Consider the following 7,947-nt stretch of genomic DNA (forward strand, 5'->3'; position numbering starts at 1 on the left):
AAATAAACAATCAGAAAATCCAAATTGAATCACATAAGTATAAAACAAATATTAAAATAATGAGCAGATCATGTAAGAAAATATATACCAATCTAAAGCTATATAATTTGAGATCCAGATGGGAGGAATAGGTGAGGGGGTAAAAAGAACAAAATAAATATTTAAAGATTTTAAAAAATTCTCTAATATATTAATGCAAGAACATCAGTATACTGTCTTTCCATAAACCTTGAAGCATGATCCATATGGAGCTTTTAAATGTTCATCTTTCAAGTACTTGAAAAATGTTGCACAATGTATCTCTTCAAATAAAAATATAAGGGAAATGACCATGCAGGTGTTAATCTGCTGACATTTGAGAACACTGATATCTGCATTCCTATGTCATCTCTGCAATGGTGACAAGGCATTAACTCTGAAATGAAGACAAGACGAGTCACATCAACACTTTCATATTCACCAATGTCTGAATCCGGTGTTGTTACTTCACTGTTCTTAAGCCTCACGATCTCACAAAATGTTTGTGGTGATTCCTTACATTTACCATCTGTACAGAAATTGTTTCCTCCCTGAATAATGTATCTTCCACATCAATTTTCATAAACAATTCATTGATATGCTTAAGTATTTCATTGAAGCCATAATGCTTCTCCATCATTTGCTGTTTTTCTGATTCCAGAATAGCACAACAGAAAAGAAGATAGAAATTTTAACAAGTCAACCCAGTCCACCTTAACTTCTTCCATAATCAAAGAATATCTAGAAAACTAAATTCCCTTTTAAATCTGATTAAAGCCATCTTAAACAAAAATATAGTTATCCAGAATCCTGAGATTCTAAGCAAATACAAAATCCACTGTCCAATAACCAATGTAAGATACTCAGTTGAGTTAATTGGGTCTTCATGCCTTACATTTGTTCTTCAAGTTTTTTATTCAGTTGGTCCATGTAAGACGCAAAGCACCAAAAGGCATCCACTTTATTTTCCTTCAGGTATAAAGAGGAAAAAGTTAAGTCAATCATTCCTTGTACATATACTAAATTAAAATTATTCATGCAGTAAGTCATCAAAATGTCATAAAGCACAAATCCTGTTTATTCAATCTGTCTGTTGACATCCTTTTAAATAAGACTTTTATAATATCTTAACCTTGAATTTCTCTTCTCTTGTTCCTCACAGACAGATTTCCACTGTAGTTTCATCCTGATACATTCATAGGGTTTTTTTTGTTTCAGTTTTTGCAATTGAGTTATTTCCCCCTTCCTACTGTCCCCCCAAAATAATCCAGAAGAAATTTCATGCTTGCTTTCTCAATGAAGAAGACCCTTCTAAATACCATCTGCTTCATTTTGTTTACATTTAAAATTCTTTCTTCAGAACCACTACTCTTGGTCCATTCTTCCAGTGAGGTTTCCTCTCTCCTTAGAACATCAGGTCATTCTCTCAACTGATTCTTTGGATGACCTCAATTCCTGGTTCTTCTTGTTAATTTACCTTTAGACCTGGAATGGCATCACTGAGAATATCAGCCATTTCTAAAGGTGGTCATTGATGTGTACAAGGATCACTGCCTCTCAAACTATCAAAACTATAGTTTGTAACTTTTCAAACTATCATAGTTGCTGTGGAAGAATCTTTTTAGTTTTTTTGTATTAAATTATATCAAGTTCATCAAGAAGACCTTCAAAAGACTAGGAATCTTATTCTGACAATTCACAAGACATGTGCTTTTATGTTGTAGAAACCTACATTAGTATGAGGTTTCTTTTTAAATTAGACTGTACTAACCATGTCCCATTTTGCCTCATAACTGTTCAGATATCCCAGTCCTCAAAGAACTCCTTCTTTTTGGGACCTAGGTCCATTCTACAACTGAACTGGGATCCCTTCCAGCATAGAGAATACTAAGAATCAAATGCATCATCCAATGGTCTCCAGTCCACTATTACTTTCGCATCCTCTTCTAAAGCACATAATATTCCTGAAATTAAGCTGTATCAGCCATTGGCCTTTATATAAGATGAGTGAATATATACTCCTTCCTGTTCATATGTAATCTTCTCACTCACAGTACTCATCGTCATCATCATCATGTTTCCTGTGCATGCCCAGTGATCTTAAAGATTTAATATCTGAAAAATGTCCAAATTTGATGAATAATGTAAACCTATAACTACAATAAGCTCAACACACTAATCAGAATACCAATAAAAATACCAACTTATGTTGCAATCAAATTGCCAAAGACCAGTAAAGATGGACAGATTATGTCCTGAAAACCAAAGATAAATGCAAGCCTATTGTCAGAAACTATGCAAGCCTGACAACAATGTAGAGACATCTTTAATGTAATGAAAGAAAAGGTCTGCCAACCTAGAACTTTTTACCTGGTGAAAATTTCTTTCAATAATGAAGGCAAAAAAGACTTTTTCAGATCAATAATATTTAAGGATTTTTTTAATCTCCATCAAAACTAAACTACAAGAATTATTAAACATTCCTCAGTAGTAGGAAAATGATACAAGTTGCAAATTTAGAGCTTCACATATGGATAAAGATCAGCAGACATTATAAATATGGGGCACATAAAAAATAATGTCTTTTATTTCTTATTGTAGTCTCCATAGTTGTGTTAGTTGTGGGCAGAAGACCTCAGGTTCTTGCCACATGAGCTTGTCTGAAAGATTGTGTGAGCATCTTCACAACATGGCATCTGGCTTCCCTCAAAGCAAGTGATCCAAGAGGAAGTGTGTGAGAAGCTAGCTGTAATTCCTGCTATGCCTCCATCCAAAAACCCTATACACCTTCACTTTTAAGATATTCTGATCATTAGGTATGAGACACTAAGTCTACACCAGGCGAGAAAAATCTTTTAAAGGAAAGAATGTCGAAGAATTTATAAATATATATAAACACCACAGGTACCTAGCTGTTTAACAGATGAAAGTAATATTATTTGTCACATAATAGTCAATCTCTCCTTTATATCGAGCTATTTTGCTTGAAGAATTTATGCTTTACTGACTTATCACCTTCATATGGAGAACTATGAGTCGAGCTGCCTGTCCTTCACTCAGTCCCTTGTACAAGGTATAAAGATTAAACCAAAGATAAGGACACTGAGGGTAAAAGTTGATCAGTGACATCACAGAATCTGTTGTTTTTCTGAATCCAATATCCATGTTTCCAGATGAATTATTGCTCCATGCCCAGGCATATAGTGATTACTTCAGGAATAAAAGCATAAATAATAATTACTAATGCTGAGCAATCGCAGACTTCTTTTGTACTTCTGTTTAAATACTGGTCAAATAGAGAACAGTATAGAAACACAGAGCATGGATTCTAATGTCTCAAGTTTCCTTCAAGGGAAATGCTGCGTACACCACTCAGGAGCTGTGTGACCTTGAGAAAATTACTTAAGCTTCTCAGTATTCCAATTTTCTCATGCCTGAAATTGAGATGTAACAATACCTGCCTCACAATATTGTTATTAGTTTCAAATGAATTAAGACATAAAACATATTATATGCTTATATTCATATGCATAATAATACTCATATATTTGCATATACATCCTTTTATAAATTTATATTTATTTATACATATTTGTATATAGCCATGAAGAATTCTGAATCTGTGGCTATTGGCATTATTTTTTTGGGACAAGGAAAAAAGGAAATTTTGAGAAAAGGAACCAAAAGAAAAGAATGAAAATTCAAAGGTGATATCAATATTATGGCTTAAGCTTCTTAATCTAATTATATCTAAATCCATATGTAGACCCTGATGTTTATTAAGCCAACAAATTCCCTTCATTTTGCCTAAACTAATTTCAGACTTTCATTTGAAAGGGTTCTGAGAAATATAATAAGACTGAGACCACCATGCTCAGTTAGCTCAGAGTACATTGCTATAGTTACTGTAGTGCACATCATTTTAATGGAGAGAAGACTATAGAGATGGTAATAACCTTTGAATTAGGAGTAAATGGTAGTCCTAGAGTCCAGATAGGTGAGCTGGATGGGGATAAATTGATTCAGAATTCTCATTTATTGCATCATTGCCTGGGAAGATTGTATATTTGTCCTGAAACAGGAAGGGTAGTTCAGGTGAAGTGAGGCCCAGAGAGAAGAAATTACCAAAGAAAACTAATGCCAGAGTTATAGTTAAATGAGTAGGGGTAAGGGTGAAATGGGTGTTGGTATTGGAAAATTTCAAGGATCTTTATATTCTTTGAAGTTTTGCTTAAAATTCTTATGGAGTTTTCATCTCACTATTTCACATTTTTCTGATAAATTATATTGAACCAATACCTTATCTACCAACTCCTTATCAATGATGCTTCAACTTTATCCCAAAATATTCCCAATGTTACTTTGTTAAACAAAAATTGATTGAACACCTAATCTCTAAATGTTAAGATACTTCTTGTTCTATTATTGTTTAAGGTCACATAAATTAAAACTTGCTATGAAAGATACACATTTCCCTTTGAAATTATATATGAATAGGCATATTGTGTATATGAATAGGTATGTATAGGCACTTATGCTCACATACGTATTTTTTTAGTCAAGGAATTTTCTGAAACATTTTCTATTTCTTTCTAAATCTTTTTTCCAAAAGTGTGCAAAATGTTATCAATTACCATTGATATAATTTGTGATTGAGGAAAAAAGAAAGGAAAACAACTTAATAATCACTTTCAATAGACAAGAAAAACATTGTTCAGCTCCTAGAGCTCAATGAAATACATAAAGATTAATTTTATTCAAACAATGGAAATTAAATTGACAATAAAAATAATGTGAATGCTATATTTTGTAATAAGGAACATGTTAAAAATCAATTGTCATAATATTTGTATCAAATCTTAATATTCTAACTACAATTTGAGAAATGGGCACTAATGCTAACAACAACATAGCATCAATAATGAAGTTGATCACTGAAAACGAAGTATTTAAAATGTCCAATATCTCAAAATGAGAGATGATTGAAAATATTCATTTGGCAAAAGTATTTTGACATTTGGCAAATGATTGCTTCAATATTTCCTTACTTCTTCAAAACTGTCAGTCTCATATTGACAAATTTCATGCCACAACATCAACATTACCCATCCAAAGAACACTATCACATAAAATATCCTTTGCAAGTTGATAGTGATGGTATAAAATTAGAGTTTATAGATATGGCATGTGCAGCACTGTTATATTCCTGTGCATATGAAGGCAAAGTGAGGACAAATATTTAAAAATAACAGGATTGTAAACTGGAATTATTTGTCAATTTTTCATTGCTCTATTTCATATACTCTGTTCTTTAATTATCCATACTGGGAGCCATCTTTTATAATTTTAAACCATAGAAGTTAGTAGATTTACACTGGCCATGAACATAGATGCAGCATTTGGAAAATATAATCCACAAAAGGGATTTTAAAAGAGAGGAAAATAACCATTTTTTTTTTCTGAGCTTGAAAAGGGCACATCATGCAGAGAGGAGCTAGATGCATCCACAGTGAGAACTGATAATATTTCAGATTTCACTGCTGTCTTTCCAAAGTGAAAATAGTCCACATTCTTGGCCTCATGTTGAGCAACACACCTGTACTGGGAAGAAGATCTTGAAGCATATGATCTGCTTCATTGCTCATAGCACTTTCTCTGTGGGGAAGCTGTGGTCATTTTGAGCTCTGCTGTGAATGAAAAGACAAACCAATAACTCGTGGTAAGTCGAAACATACACAAAATTAACCTTGATAGGCCAATAATGGAGAAACCAGTCAAAAGCCAACATATTAGCCAGTACACTAACTCTCACTGATTCACCATGTTTTTCTCTAACAAGGCATTTATGATCCTTGTTAAAGTAACTGAATTATTTTCTTTCCTTTGAATTCACATGTTTATAAAGCTAACCCATTAAAATTTTCCCTAGTTCCTTCTCATAATTATTTAACCGTGTGAATCATTACAACCATTATCTTAATCATACTCTTTTCTTAACAAGTAATAACTCCCCCTTTTGTTGTTGTTATTCTTGCTATTAATATTGTCATTATTTTCTTAATAAAAGAGTACTGTCAAAGAACTATTCCAATATATCTTAGAACAACCACTCTGCTCTTTCATATGTCAGTGATAGAGAATCCTACAATCTCATTTCTTAAATTTCACATTTATGAAGCTCTTTCACATTCACAAAATTCTTTTTTTTATCAAACTTAAATTGCTCCATTATACTCATGGGCTCATTGGAAATAGACAAGAGCTAGTGACTTTTTCTGTGTAGTAATATAGAGAATGACATTTTAAGGGAACCAATTTACATGTGACAGATGTCATCTTAAATCATGAAGACAGAAGATATCTTGAAAGTTCCTTGTCTTATCCTTCAAGTCAGTATCTATATACTTCAGGATAATTAACAATTATATTCTTAAATTATACTCTAAAGCATCAATAACTTAATCATGTTTTTAATGCTGGCACATTCTGGTGAACTTATTATTTTAATGAATTGTCCTATACAATACCTTTGTTTTTAATCATTAGCAATTTAGCTTATTTATCCAACCATTCACTGACTTAGTGGTCTCTTCTTTATACAAAGAAACTATGTATCTAATCAATGAGAATATTATTTATAATTTTTAATACTATAATGAGATGATATTGGTGGTATTTTTCTGGCTTTAAATGTATTTTAATTGAATTTTGAATAACTAGTATAAATTAAAACAAAATTAAATTAATTATCAAATATATACATGTACCAGGCATAATTATACATGCTTAAATTGTATGTATTCATTTAATCCTAAAAATAATACTTTAATTATCAAAATTTAGAGTTAAGAAGTATGCCAAAATAGCACTACCTATAAGTCCTAGAGTTGAGATTCAAACACCGGCAACCCTAGCTTCAGAGTCAGTAGTCCTGATCATGGATTATTCTATCTTAAAGGTGAGGAAGGGATGTATGAGAGGATGGCTGTGGCAACATAGTGTTTGACTCTCATAAACATATGGAGAACAGCTGGATAATAAAACACACAAAACAATGAGAGAGTTTGCCCAAGAATTCCTAAAAAACATTTACAATAAATCAAAGTGGCAAGTTAGCCCTACAAACTTCAAAATATTAATGATTGAGGAATAAACACCAGCAATCATAAGACCTGCAGGACAGTAGCATCTGTACAAGAAAAAAGCAGAAAAGATAAAAAGGTGTCTGGCACAGCAGACCAACTTGAAAACAACTGCTGAACTGGCTATTTGCCATAGCCAATAGAAATGAGTTGAGAGAGTCACTATAAGATGACCTGACAAGGCTGGAGCAGTGCAGTCCCCTGGGAAATCTCATGACTGACAAGTTCAGGTTCTTAGGTTGAAGAGAAAAATGCCTGAGTGAAATAAAAATTGAGCAATTATAATAGAGATGAAGGACAGACAAGTTTCAGAGAAAGTGAAAAAGAAAACTCAAGAAATTTTACAAAGAAGTTTAAAGTAGTTTCAACATTGCATGAAAATAAGAGAAGGGATTAAAGTAAAGTTAGAAAGTTTCCCAGAACAAGACATCTATAAATTACAATAATAATATTATTATATCATAATTGCAAACAAAAAATTATTGAGGTAGATTTCCATGCAATGTCTTCATAGGAATGCATACAAAACATTATATAGCTAAGTTATAACATGTTAGTTCAAAACAATTTAAACCTCAGTAAAAATGACATAAGACATAAACTGAAAGAACTGAGAAGTTTATTAAAAGAATTCAGGAAGTCAAAAATAAACCAAACTTCTCAGCTATAAATAAAAATAATATAAGAATAAAGAAACATAGTGGGTAACGCCTTAAGAGAAATAGAAGGTTAAAAAAAGTGGAACTTTTAAAGATCCTAAATAAATGAAAGAAGAGATAAAAATAAG

At 32.1% G+C, this 7,947-nt stretch overlaps 1 pseudogene; it reads right to left on the reverse strand.

Annotated features, from left to right (window-relative positions):
• Positions 1-269: 269 nt before the first annotated feature.
• On the reverse strand, positions 270-2,107 carry LOC109674479 (TBC1 domain family member 15-like; annotated as a pseudogene).
• Positions 2,108-7,947: the final 5,840 nt, after the last annotated feature.

The sequence above is a fragment of the Castor canadensis genome, chromosome 9 (genome assembly GCF_047511655.1).
Source record: "Castor canadensis chromosome 9, mCasCan1.hap1v2, whole genome shotgun sequence".
In the NCBI taxonomy this organism is placed as follows: Eukaryota; Metazoa; Chordata; class Mammalia; order Rodentia; family Castoridae; genus Castor; species Castor canadensis.